The sequence below is a fragment of the Cyprinodon tularosa genome, unplaced genomic scaffold, assembly GCF_016077235.1.
Source record: "Cyprinodon tularosa strain WSP-4 unplaced genomic scaffold, ASM1607723v1 ctg1490, whole genome shotgun sequence".
Taxonomy (NCBI): domain Eukaryota; kingdom Metazoa; phylum Chordata; class Actinopteri; order Cyprinodontiformes; family Cyprinodontidae; genus Cyprinodon; species Cyprinodon tularosa.
The window spans coordinates 38659-50000 of NW_024038321.1; the positions used below are offsets into that span (position 1 = coordinate 38659).

At 48.2% G+C, this 11342-nt stretch overlaps 1 protein-coding gene across 1 annotated transcript in view; it reads right to left on the minus strand.

The window, feature by feature from the left end:
• Positions 1-10041, minus strand: part of LOC119779561 (multiple epidermal growth factor-like domains protein 10) — a 46677-nt gene extending 36636 nt beyond the window's left edge. Inside the window, exon 1 of the mRNA XM_038279233.1 lies at positions 9935-10041. The gene's annotated coding sequence lies outside the window, so the exon portion shown is untranslated. The remainder of the gene's footprint in view (positions 1-9934) is intronic.
• Between the last annotated feature and the right edge of the window lie 1301 nt (positions 10042-11342).

An 11342-nucleotide genomic window follows, 5' to 3' on the forward strand; every position in this document is an offset into this window, starting at 1 on the left:
GCCTCAATGTAGGGATGCCCTATTATAGAGACACCCACACTGTAGAGATGCCTTTACTCTAGAGATGCCCACACTGTAGATACGCCCTCACTGTAGGGATGTCCTAACTCTAGAGATGCCCACACTGTAGAGACGCCCTCACTGTAGAGACGCCCTCACTGTGGGGATGCCCCTATTGTAGAGACGACCACACTGTAGACACACCCTTACTCTGGAGATGCCCACACTGTAGGGACGCACTCACTCTAGAGACTCCCTCACTGTAGAGACGCCCTCACTGCGGGGACGCGCCTATTGTAGAGACAACCACACTGTAGGGATGCCCCTATTATAGAGATGCCCACACTGTAGAGACGTCCACACTGTAGAAAACGCCCTCAGTAAAGAGATGCCCACACTCTAGAGACGCCCTCACTGTAGAGACGCCCACACTCTAGAGTTTCCCTCACTGTAGGGACGCCCTTATTGTAGAGACAACCACACTGTAGAGACGCCCTTACTCTAGAGACGACCACACTGTAGAGACGCCCTTACTCTAGAGATGACCACACTGTAGAGATGCCCTCAATGTAGGGACGCCCCTATTATAGAGACACCCACACTGTAGAGACGCCTTTACTCTAGAGATGCCCACACTGGAGAGATTTCCAAACTGTAGGGACACCCTTATTGTAGAGACGACCACACTGTAGGGATGCCCTTATTATAGAGACGCCCTCACTGTAGAGACGCCCACACTGTAGAGACGCCCTTACTCTAGAGACGCCCTCACTGTAGAGACGCCCTCACTGTAGAGACGCCCTCACTCCAGAGACGCCCTTACTCTAGAGACGCCCTCACTGTAGAGACGCCCTCACTCCAGAGACGCCCTCACTGTAGAGACGCCCTTACTCTAGAGATGACCACACTGTAGAGACGCCCTCACTGTACAGACGCCCTTACTCTAGAGATGACCACACTGTAGAGATGCCCTCAATGTAGGAATGCCCCTATTATAGAGACACCCACGCTGTAGAGACGCCTTTACTCTAGAGATGCCCACACTGTAGAGACGTCTACAATGTAGAGATGCACTCACTGTAGAGACGTCCTAACTCTAGAGATGCCCACACTATAGAGACACCCTCACTGTAGGGACGCCCCTATTATAGAGACACCCACACTGTAGAGATGCCCTCACTGTAGAGACGCCCACACTCTAGAGATGCCCTCACTGTAGAGAAGCCCACACTGTAGAGACGCCCACACTCTAGAGACGCCCTCACTGTAGAGATGCCCTCACTGTAGAGACGTCCTTACTGTAGAGATGACCACACTGTAGAGATGCCCTCAATGTAGGAACGCCCCTATTATAGAGACACCCACACTGTGGAGACGCCCTCACTGTAGAGACGCCCTCAATGTAGAGACGCCCACACTCTAGAGACGCCCACACTCTAGAGACGCCCTCACTGTAGAGACGCCCTTACTCTAGAGATGACCACACTGTAGAGACACCCTCACTGTAGAGATGCCCTCAATGTAGGAGCGCCCCTATTATGGAGACACCCACACTGTAGAGACGCCCACAATGTAGAGATTTCCTAACTCTAGAGACTCCCTCACTGTAGAGATTTCCTAGCTCTAGAGACTCCCTCACTGTAGAGATTTCCTAACTCTAGAGACTCCCTCACTGTAGAGATTTCCTAACTCTAGAGACTCCCTCACTGTAGAGACGCCCACTGTGGGGATGCCCCTATTATAGAGACGACCACACTGTAGGGATGCCCCTATTATAGAGACGCCTACACTCTAGAGACTCCCTCACTGTAGAGACCCCCTCACTCTAGAGACTCCCTCACTGTAGAGACACCCACACTCTAGAGACTCCCTCACTGTAGAGACGCCCACACTCTAGAGACGCCCTTACTCTAGAGATGGCCTCAATGTAGGGATGCCCTATTATAGAGACGACCACACTGTAGAGACTCCCTCACTGTAGAGACGCCCTCACTCTAGAGACTCCCTCACTGTAGAGACACCCACACTCTAGAGACTCCCTCACTGTAGAGACGCCCTCACTCTAGAGACTCCCTCACTGTAGAGACGCCCTCACTCTAGAGACTCCCTCACTGTAGAGACACCCACACTCTAGAGACTCCCTCACTGTAGAGACGCCCACACTCTAGAGACGCCCTTACTCTAGAGATGACCACACTGTAGAGATGCCCTCAATGTAGGGACGCCCCTATTATAGAGACACCCACACTGTAGAGACGCCTTTACTCTAGAGATGCCCACACTGTAGAGATTTCCAAACTGTAGGGACGCCCTTATTGTAGAGACGACCACACTGTAGGGATGCTCTTATTATAGAGACGCCCTCACTGTAGAGACGCCCACACTGTAGAGACGCCCTTACTCTAGAGACGCCCTCACTGTAGAGACGCCCTCACTCCAGAGACGCCCTTACTCTAGAGACGCCCTCACTGTGGAGACGCCCTCACTCCAGAGACGCCCTCACTGTAGAGACGCCCTTACTCTAGAGATGACCACACTGTAGAGACGCCGTCACTGTAGAGACGCCCTTACTCTAGAGACGCCCTCACTGTAGAGACGCCCTCACTCCAGAGACGCCCTCACTGTAGAGACGCCCTCACTCCAGAGACGCCCTTACTCTAGAGACGCCCTCACTGTGGAGACGCCCTCACTCCAGAGACGCCCTCACTGTAGAGACGCCCTTACTCTAGAGATGACCACACTGTAGAGACGCCGTCACTGTAGAGACGCCCTTACTCTAGAGACGCCCTCACTGTAGAGACGCCCTCACTCCAGAGACGCCCTCACTGTAGAGACGCCCTTACTCTAGAGATGACCTCACTGTAGAGATGCCCTCAATGTAGGAATGCCCCTATTATAGAGACACCCACGCTGTAGAGACGCCTTTACTCTAGAGATGCCCACACTGTAGAGACGTCCACACTGTAGAGACGCACTCACTGTAGAGGCGTCCTAACTCTAGAGATGCCCACACTATAGAGACACCCTCACTGTAGGGACGCCCCTATTATAGAGACACCCACACTGTAGAGATGCCCTCACTGTAGAGACGCCCACACTCTAGAGATGCCCTCACTGTAGAGAAGCCCACACTGTAGAGACGCCCTCACTCTAGAGATGGCCTCAATGTAGGGATGCCCTATTATAGAGACGCCTACACTCTAGAGACTCCCTCACTGTAGAGACGCCCTCACTCTAGAGACTCCCTCACTGTAGAGACACCCACACTCTAGAGACTCCCTCACTGTAGAGACGCCTCACTCTAGAGACTCCCTCACTGTAGAGACGCCCTCACTCTAGAGACTCCCTCACTGTAGAGACACCCACACTCTAGAGACTCCCTCACTGTAGAGACGCCCACACTCTAGAGACGCACTTACTCTAGAGATGACCACACTGTAGAGATGCCCTCAATGTAGGGATACCCCTATTATAGAGACACCCACACTGTAGAGACGCCCACACTGTAGAGATGCCCTTATTATAGAGACGCCCTCACTGTAGAGACGCCCTTACTCTAGAGACGCCCTCACTGTAGAGACGCCCTTACTCTAGAGACGCCCTCACTGTAGAGACGCCCTCACTCCAGAGACGCCCTTACTCTAGAGACGCCCTCACTGTAGAGACGCCCTCACTCCAGAGACGCCCTCACTGTAGAGACGCCCTTACTCTAGAGATGGCCACACTGTAGAGATGCCCTCAATGTAGGAATGCCCCTATTATAGAGACACCCACGCTGTAGAGACGCCTTTACTCTAGAGATGCCCACACTGTAGAGACGTCCACACTGTAGAGACGCACTCACTGTAGAGACGTCCTAACTCTAGAGATGCCCACACTATAGAGACACCCTCACTGTAGGGACGCCCCTATTATAGAGACACCCACACTGTAGAGATGCCCTCACTGTAGAGACGCCCACACTCTAGAGATGCCCTCACTGTAGAGAAGCCCACACTGTAGAGACGCCCTCACTCTAGAGATGGCCTCAATGTAGGGATGCCCTATTATAGAGACGCCTACACTCTAGAGACTCCCTCACTGTAGAGACGCCCTCACTCTAGAGACTCCCTCACTGTAGAGACACCCACACTCTAGAGACTCCCTCACTGTAGAGACGCCTCACTCTAGAGACTCCCTCACTGTAGAGACGCCCTCACTCTAGAGACTCCCTCACTGTAGAGACACCCACACTCTAGAGACTCCCTCACTGTAGAGACGCCCACACTCTAGAGACGCCCTTACTCTAGAGATGACCACACTGTAGAGATGCCCTCAATGTAGGGACACCCCTATTATAGAGACACCCACACTGTAGAGACGCCCACACTGTAGAGATGCCCTTATTATAGAGACGCCCTCACTGTAGAGACGCCCACACTGTAGAGACGCCCTTACTCTAGAGACGCCCTCACTGTAGAGACGCCCTCACTCCAGAGACGCCCTTACTCTAGAGACACCCTCACTGTAGAGACGCCCTCACTCCAGAGACGCCCTCACTGTAGAGACGCCCTTACTATAGAGATGGCCACACTGTAGAGATGCCCTCAATGTAGGAATGCCCCTATTATAGAGACACCCACGCTGTAGAGACGCCTTTACTCTAGAGATGCCCACACTGTAGAGACGTCCACACTGTAGAGACGCACTCACTGTAGAGACGTCCTAACTCTAGAGATGCCCACACTATAGAGACACCCTCACTGTAGGGACGCCCCTATTATAGAGACACCCACACTGTAGATGCCCTCACTGTAGAGAGGCCCACACTCTAGAGATGCCCTCACTGTAGAGAAGCCCACACTGTAGAGACGCCCACACTCTAGAGACGCCCTCACTCTAGAGATGCCCTCACTATAGAGACGTCCTTACTCTAGAGATGACCACACTGTAGAGATGCCCTCAATGTAGGAACGCCCCTATTATGGAGACACCCACACTGTAGAGACGCCCACAATGTAGAGATTTCCTCACTCTAGAGACGCCCTCACTGTAGAGATTTCCTAACTCTAGAGACTCCCTCACTGTAGAGACGCCCACTGTGGGGATGCCCCTATTATAGAGACGACCGCACTGTAGGGATGTCCCTATTATAGAGACGCCTATACTCTAGAGACTCCCTCACTGTAGAGACCCCCTCACTCTAGAGACTCCCTCACTTTAGAGACACCCACACTCTAGAGACTCCCTCACTGTAGAGACGCCCTCACTCTAGAGACTCACTCACTGTAGAGACACCCACACTCTAGAGACTCCCTCACTGTAGAGACGCCCACACTCTAGAGACGCCCTTACTCTAGAGATGGCCTCAATGTAGGGATGCCCTATTATAGAGACACCCACACTGTAGAGACGCCTTTACTCTAGAGATGCCCACACTGTAGAGATGCTCACACTGTAGAGACGCCCTCACTGTGGGGATTCCCCTATTGTAGAGACGACCACACTGTAGACACACCCTTACTCTAGAGATGCCCACACTGTAGGGACGCACTCACTCTAGAGACGCCCACACTCTAGAGACTCCCTCACTGTAGAGACTAGGGTTGTCAAAAGTATCGATACTCAAAAAAGTATCGATACTGAAATGTTGTATCCGGATACAATACTCGTTTTTAAAAGTATCGATACAGTGCCACCACCAGTGGCTCCTAAGCAGTCATTCATCTAAAGAGCAGAATAGAGGACAATGCACTTTCTGAACACTGTGTGATTGAATAATTCTGTGCACTTTTCAGTTTTAGACCTTTTTTTTGTAAGAGGTGCAGCTGCTAAGAATTATTTTTGTTTCTTAACTGGTTTGGCTAGCGTCATTGTTATGTGTGCAAAGCATAGCCAAGGAAGGTATACTTAATTTTAATTTTATACGTTTTTTATCAAGCTTGCTTAATATTGTGCACAGCATACAACCTTTATTGTATGTATTTATTGTATTTTATTTATTAATGTTAATATTTCTGTAGAATTTTAGAGTCTTTGTTTTTATCCTTGTGGTATCGAAAATGGTATCGAGTATCGAATATTTTCCTTAGTATCGGTATTGAGTTGAAAAGTTTAGTATCGTGACAACCCTAGTAGAGACGCCCTCACTGTGGGGACGCACCTATTGTAGAGACGTCCACACTGTAGAGACGCCCTCAATAAAGAGACGCACTCACTCTAGAGACGCCCACACTCTAGAGACTCCCTCACTGTAGAGACGCCCTCACTGTGGGGACGCACCTATTGTAGAGACGACCACACTGTAGAGACGCCCTTACTCTAGAGACGCCCACACTCTAGAGTTTCCCTCACTGTAGGGACGCCCTTATTGTAGAGACGACCACACTGTAGAGACGCCCTTACTCTAGAGACGACCACACTCTAGAGACGCCCTTACTCTAGAGATGAACACACTGTAGAGATGCCCTCAATGTAGGGACGCCCCTATTATAGAGACACCCACACTGTAGAGGCGCCTTTACTCTAGAGATTCCCACACTGTAGAGACGCCTTTACTCTAGAGATGCCCACACTGTAGAGACGCCCACACTGTAGAGATTTCCAAACTGTAGGGACACCCTTATTGTAGAGACAACCACACTGTAGGGATGCCCTTATTATAGAGACGCCCACACTGTAGAGACGCCCTCACTGTAGAGACGCCCTTACTCTAGAGACACCCTCACTGTAGAGACACCTTTACTCTAGAGATGCCCACACTGTAGAGACGCCTTTACTCTAGAGATGCCCACACTGTAGAGACGCCCACACTGTAGAGATTTCCAAACTGTAGGGACACCCTTATTGTAGAGACGACCACACTGTAGGGATGCCCTTATTATAGAGACGCCCTCACTGTAGAGAAGCCCACACTGTAGAGACGCCCACACTGTAGAGACGCCCTCACTGTAGAGACGCCCTTACTCTAGAGACACCCTCACTGTAGAGACACCTTTACTCTAGAGATGCCCTCACTGTAGAGACGCCCACACTGTAGAGATTTCCAAACTGTAGGGACACCCTTATTGTAGGGACGACCACACTGTAGGGATGCCCTTATTATAGAGACGCCCTCACTGTAGAGAAGCCCACACTGTAGAGACGCCCACACTGTAGAGACGCCCACACTGTAGAGACCCCCTTACTCTTGAGACGCCCTCACTGTAGAGACGCCCTTTCTCTAGAGACACCCACGCTGTAGAGACGCCCTCACTGTAGAGGCGCCCACACTATAGAGATGCCCACACTGTAGAGATGCCCTCACTGTAGAGGCGCCCACACTCTAGAGATGCCCACACTGTAGAGACGCCCACACTGTAGAGATTTCCAAACTGTAGGGACGCCCTTATTGTAGAGACGACCACACTGTAGGGAAGTCCCTATTATAGAGACGCCCACACTGTAGAGTTTCCCTCACTGAAGAGATGCCCACACTCTAGAGACACCCTCACTGTAGAGACGCCCTTATTGTAGAGACAAACACACTGTAGAGACGCCCTTACTCTAGACATGCCCATACTGTAGAGACGCCCAAACTGTAGTTTCCCTCACTGTAGAGACGCCCTTATTGTAGAGACAAACACACTGTAGAGACGCCTTTAGTCTAGAGATGCCCATACTGTAGAGACGCCCTCACTGTAGGGACGCCCCTATTATAGAGACACCCACACTGTAGAGACGCCCTCACTGTAGAGACGCCCTCACTGTAGAGACGCCCACACTGTAGGGACGCCCCTATTATAGAGACACCCACACTGTAGAGACGCCCTCACTGTAGAGACGCCCTCACTGTAGAGACGCCCACACTGTAGGGACGCCCCTATTATAGAGACACCCACACTGTAGAGACGCCCTCACTGTAGAGACGCCCTCACTGTAGAGACGCCCACACTGTAGGGACGCCCCTATTATAGAGACACCCACACTGTAGAGACGCCCTCACTGTAGAGACGCCCTCACCAAAGAGACGCCCTCACTGTAGAGACGCCCACACTGTAGAGACGCCCTCACCAAAGAGACGCCCTCACTGTAGAGACGCCCTCACCAAAGAGACGCCCTCACTGTAGAGACGCCCACACTCTAGAGACGCCCACACTGTAGAGACGCCCTCACTGTAGAGATTTCCAAACTGTAGGGATGCCCTTATTGTAGAGACGCCCAGATTGTAGAGAAGCCCTCACTGAAGAGATGCCCACACTCTAGAGTTTCCCTCACTGTAGAGACGCCCTTATTGTAGAGACGAACACACTGTAGAGACGCCCTCAATGTAGGGACGGCCCTATTATATAGACGCCCACACTCTAGAGACACCCTTACTCTAGAGACATCCACACTGTAGAGACGCCCTCAGTGTAGAAACGTCCTAACTCTAGAGATGCCCACACTGTAGAGACACCCTCACTGTAGAGATGCCAACACACAGCTGCAGATATGTGTTACAGGACAAACCCATCTACTGTGGGACATGTTATCGTTTAGGAACCCTGATTTTTTGGGTCCCCATGGTTCTGGATCAGACGTACTCTTATTTACAGATTTGATCTATTTAAACCAAAATAAAAGTTCACCATCATTCTACAATCTGTTTAATGAATCAGCTCCACTTTCTGGAAATTACTTTTTTTAAGTCACTAATTTTGAAAAGTTTGTTTAGTGAAAACAGGGGGGGTTTACCATTAGGCAATACTAGGTTGTTTCCTGGGGGCCCCATAAAACTCTGTTTCCATGTACGGTTAATACAACTATTCCTTATTTGTTCACATTAATTATGTTTTTGATAAAAATCCTTTGGCTGAAATGCCCCCACCCCCCCACCCCCCCTTCAGTGTCCACCATATTGGATCAGTCCATTTGCTGCACATGTTCAGAAAGGTCCAAACAGACAGCAGCAAACCATTAGAAAACAAACCATGCAAAGAGCAGTGTTGCCAACTTAGCGCTTTAGTCGCTATATTTAGCCACTTTTCAGACCCCTCTAGCACTTTGATTTCTAAAAAGCTCCTAGTGCCAAATCTAGAGACTTTTTTCTGCTACTGGAGACTTTGGAGACAACATCTAAAAGCAGCGAACTCTGCTCTCCAGAGCGAGTAGATTGGTAACCCCGCCTCCTGCTCTCCTCTATCTTGTCTGCTGTCATGATTCATGCAGCTATTATTTCATCCAAATGAAAAATGGAGAACAGATAAGCAGATCATGGCTTGTCTACAGTGAAAAGAAGGACTGGGTTATTTACTTTGGCCTTTTTGGAAACACAGGAAGGAGCAATCAGCTAAGTGAGCTTAGTGCTTGGAAAAAATCTTTCATTCCTTTAGAGACAGCATGAAAAGTCAGCTGAGTACAAAACATAGAGAGGAAAACAAGAAGAAAAGGGACAAGAAGAGAGGGACACAACCTAGAACAGATAATGGATGTCTATTCTATTAACATTTCTCTATCTGGAGAATGGGGCTGTTCTATGTGTTGTCTTCTCAGAGGGCCCCCTGCCTGTCTGTGCCTAGGGCCTCAAATTTCCTAAATCCGCCCCTGATGAAAAAAGTCACAGAAGTTATAAAAGTCCTTCCTGCCTTCAGTGTTTACAGTCAGACTTAAAGCTTTAGTTTAGCTTTTCCTTTTAGACTTGGAAATTAAAACAAAATAAAAACTATAAACTGATCAATTCAAAGCATTTATGGTTTAATTCGCTGAAAAATTATCGTTTGGTTTTAGGGATTTAAATCCTCGATGAAATAATTTATCTTTAATCTTTAAAACTCTCTCTCTCTTCAGGAATCTCTTCAGGAATCCTCACTGCGTTTAAAAAGATTAATCCTCGGAAATATGTCTTATTTTCACAACAAATAAATCCATAAATCTGCATAACAATGAAAAACACCTAAAACACCGCAGATAAATTTATAAAAGATTCAGTTTTTACCTCATGGGTCCATCAGCTGCCTCTGCAGCTCTGCAGCTCCTGGCTGAGAGCGGAGCGCCCCTGTGACGTCACGGACTGCTTCGCCCCGCCCCTCGGTGAGGCGCGCCCTGGGGGAGGACAGGACCCGCATGGTCAGGGACATGTGGAAAGAGGAGCAAAAAAAATTCAACAATTGCAACAAGAAATACTTTAGTTTCAAAGATATTCAGTAAAAATATGAACTGTTTGATAATTATACCTGAAAACACCTGTAGAGGCGCTGCAGCTCACTTTTAAAACCTTATTTCACAACAAATGAGTCAAAAGCAAATATCAGAGGAGAGGAAACAGAATGAAAGATTAGAATAAAATCTAACTGGAGGGAAGAAAATGAAAACAAACACATTTTCTGGCATATTTTACTTTTAGTTTGAATGTTTTCAATTTTTTGATGGAGATTTATCTAAAATCATTAAAACATATTTTATAAAGGTGTCACTAAGTTTACGTCACTGAATAACAGAAAATTAAAAGGACGATCTTAGGCTGTCGGTGAAATGACATCAGTAGTGATCTGCAGTGGTGCAACGAGTGATTCAGGTGATTCTTCCTTCTTTATTTGCACTAAATTCATCTGCTTCCATTGGTGCTGTCCCAACCTCCATCCATCATGGACGCCACCTTCCACCCTCTGCAGCAGACTGGAGAGGAGCTGAGCAGCTCCTTTAGTCAGAGACTTTTACAGCCTCAGTAGGAGCGCTGCTGCAGCTCATTCATCCAACCAGACTTTAGAATGAGACACTACAACAGCAATAACTGCTGCAGTGGAGAATAATTACTATTTAATACCCTGAGCAATAACCTGTTTCTCTATATAAACACCCTGTGCAATAATCCTACTATAGATAGAAAGCTGCCCTATGTGGACGCCCTGTATATACTGTATATATCCCATCATGCACCTCTTTCTTCCTTTGGCTCCTTCTACTTTAAGTATTTGAGCTGTGAGATCAATCAAACAATCAAACTGAATCTCTTCTGTAAAATGTTTTATCAACACTCACTGTTTTTGGTGTTTTTTCTATACAGTGATCTTTATTTGAATTTAAGGGTGGAGGTATGGCTATTCAGAATATCTAAGATTATATTTATTTAGGCTAGTTAAATAATCTGATTACATTACATGAAGATCTGATGAACTTTAAACAGAAGTTGTTTCCCTAAACTAATGTGGAACAGCAATGGACTTTTTTCTTTTAAGTTATTCCCTGGATTGTTAATAAAACAGGACAAGTGTGCAGTAAACCCGATCAGTGAAGAAGCTGACATAACAGACGAAGGTCACAGATATCAGAATAAATGTTGAAAACACCTAATCTGCTAAAATTCTGCTAAAAACTGCAGATTTTCAGATCCATCTCCTGGAATT